Source organism: Capsicum annuum, unplaced genomic scaffold (genome assembly GCF_002878395.1).
Source record: "Capsicum annuum cultivar UCD-10X-F1 unplaced genomic scaffold, UCD10Xv1.1 ctg77380, whole genome shotgun sequence".
Lineage (NCBI taxonomy): Eukaryota > Viridiplantae > Streptophyta > Magnoliopsida > Solanales > Solanaceae > Capsicum > Capsicum annuum.
Genome location: NW_025887770.1, coordinates 18,736 through 21,889, shown reverse-complemented (window position 1 = coordinate 21,889; position 3,154 = coordinate 18,736). Strand labels below are relative to the sequence as shown.

At 36.6% G+C, this 3,154-nt stretch overlaps 1 pseudogene; it reads left to right on the top strand.

Annotated features, from left to right (window-relative positions):
• Positions 1-462: 462 nt before the first annotated feature.
• Positions 463-1,235, top strand: LOC107879212 (annotated as a pseudogene).
• Positions 1,236-3,154: the final 1,919 nt, after the last annotated feature.

The window sequence follows — 3,154 nt, the reverse complement described above, 5'->3', positions numbered from 1 at the left end:
TATGCAACATCTAGTTGGTGCCTTGATGAGCTTGTTATGATTCTTGAAAACAAGAGGAAAAGAGGACATGCTATATTGCCAGTTTTCTATTATGTCGACCCACTTGATGTTGGAAAGCAAATGGCGAGCTTTGCTACTGCATTTGCTACGCATGAACAAAGAATAATGGAACAATCTGATGAAGATAAAGAAGAGTGGATCAAGAAGATCTAAGGATGGAGGGCAGCACTCAGGGGAGTGGCTGATCAGCGTGGGAGTGGGATGGTTTTACAGAATTCAGCTCAAGAGACTGAGATAAGATTTATAGAGAAACTTGTGAAAGTTACAGAAAATAAAGTAAGCCGTTCAATCCTGAGTGTTGCTCCTTACATAATTGGTATACATGTTCGGGTTATATATATATATATATGCTTGTGGTTGCAGAGTAAAGTAGATGATGTTCGCATTTGGGGAATTTGTGGAATGGGTAGTATAGGAAAGACAACAATTGCCAAATATGCATTTAATTTGAACTTTGAAAATTTTGAAGGAAGCAGCTTCCTCCACAATGTAAGAGATTTTTCTGAGTCTACCGATGGACTAATTTATTTGCAGAAGCAATTTCTTTCTGATATTCTTGATGGGAGGAAGATCGACATTCAGAGTGTTGAAGATGGAATCAATCAGATCAAAAGTGCTGTTTGTGGTAAAAGAGTTCTCGTTGTACTGGATCATGTTAATGAAGTGGATCAATTAACTGCTATCGTTGGAATGCGAGATTGCTTTTACCCAGGTCGTAAAATTGTAGTGACAACTAGGCACATACAGTTACTGAGGGCTTGTGAAATTGAATTGATTGATCATGTTAAGAAACTGAACAAAGACGAATCAGTTGAACTATTTAGTTGGCATGCATTTGGACAAGACCATCCAGTTGAGGATTACACAAAGTTCTTGAGAAGGATTATAGAACACTGCATTGGGTTGCCTCTAGCTTTACAAGTTTTGGGTTCTTCTCTCTCTGGTAAAAGTCTAGGTGTAGGGGAAAGTACACTGAAGGAAATAGAAGCGATTCCTAATAGTCAAGTATCAAAGAAACTGCAAATTAGTTTTGACTTTATACAGATCATGACAAACTTGCCTGCTTCTTTCTTGGAAAGAATGTGGACCACACTTTCACTATCCTTAATGCATGTGGATATTATTCAGTGGTTGGGATCCAGAATCTCCAAGATAGATTCTTGTTAAAAAATTGATGAATATGGAAAACTGATGATGCACCCATTAGTTAGAGATACGGGACGTGAAATTATACGCCAAGAATCACCTAAGCATCCTGAAAGGAGTAGATTGTGGAATTACAAGGACTCATTAAATGTTCTGAAAGAAAAAGAAAAAAAAATTGGTTCAGATATGATTCAAGGCCTGAGACTTAGGTCTTGTACAGCCAAAGATAAGCCACCAAGAATCTTCCATCATCCGACAACAAAGGAGTACTTGCAGGAATGTGCGCTGTCACGCCAAAATAATCCATCTAGGCAACCTCAGCCTCGTAAAGTTCTCCTTTATGATTCTAATAAAAACTCTTCCTCAATAGAATCACGTGGCAAACCAATGAAGGTGGACAGCATCAACACTGATGCATTTTCTGGTATGCGTAAATTAAGACTGCTGCAGCTTGATAATTTAGCAGTTAAAGGAAATTACAAGGAGTTACCAAGGTCGTTGAGGTGGTTGTGTTAGCACCTCTTTCCTCCGAGTTGGGCTTCAACATGGAAGTATTATCCGGTGGGACATAAATTATTGTGGTTAGGTGTGGTATGGGAGAATTGTAAGTTGGAAATGATGAAGTATGTTGATTAATGTTGGGGCATAGATGAATAATGTCTCTAAATTTAAGGTCCATTCGTTGTTATCTTGTAACGTGGAGAATGCTTCTAAATCCTATCTCCCGCGAAATCACATTTCATGATTAGTACCGATGTAAATAGGGCCTATGATCACCGAATGAAATCACGCCTTATGTTATGATGATAATGATTCATAGAACTCATGGGCAAGGTCATCCATATGTAAAGTTTCATTACCTCATGCTTCGTGCTTACGCGTTTCACTAGGGGTCATCATGAAGCTCTTTTGATGCCTTTGCACATTTGTGAAAAAAAAATATTCAATGCGAGGTTACGTTCCTTATTTCATATCTTTAGAGTTTCAACAAGTCCCTACCCATCATTCGGGGACCAATGATCCCAAGGGGAGATAATGTAACACCCTGCACATTTGGGCTAAAGTTTATACCATCGTTCCTATGTGTATAGACCCGAACTCATTGATTCCTTGTTAATATATGTGAGGTGATCACTCCTATAGTGTAGAAAAAACCTTTGAATATGAATTGAGGTCACAAGATCCCCTAACTCTAAGACGAGTTGAAAGCAATTCTATCGATTAAGTTTTAGTGGACACTTCAATTTAGGTCAATTTTCGTCAACCATATCTTCTGTTATATAATGATCTTGGTGTCCTGCTATATATCAAATGAAAGGTCTTTGAGTCTTCTTTTCAACGCAACTAATTTCGTCCAAATCTAACGTTGGAGTAAAAAGTTATGCCCAATTTACTTCAGCATATCAGCCTATCAACTGAGGGATTGTTGTGACTTTTTTTGTTTCCTTAGGGGTATTTTAGTCTTTCCTCTAAAACCCAAAAACGTGAAAACAAATGATTTAAGGCATTATTGAGCAAAATATGCTCATTTTTCACCATTTACTCTCAAATAAAAAACCTAATACTTTCCCCAAAGATTAAGAAAACAAGTCTTAAGTCCAAGATTTCCAAGGAAACAAATCAATATCCGAGTTCTACTCTTTAAACTAAGTAATCTAAGGTACTTGGGGGTTTTCCTAAATTACATGGGCATGGTGAAAACATTTTTAATGATGTTTTAATTTTTGAAAAATCATGGATCTGTAATGGGTTTTGGAATTATATTTTCAATCTTGCATTATGAATTCTTTAATGATATTATTGTTTTGGTCTTGAGGTCTTTCCCCCAAATTGATTTGTAATATTATATATGTATGTATGAAATCGAGTTTGGATGTTGAATTGAAAGCATAAATTATTGAAAATTACTCTCTCATTTAAAGATTTCTTGTTTTCATAAGTAATGATT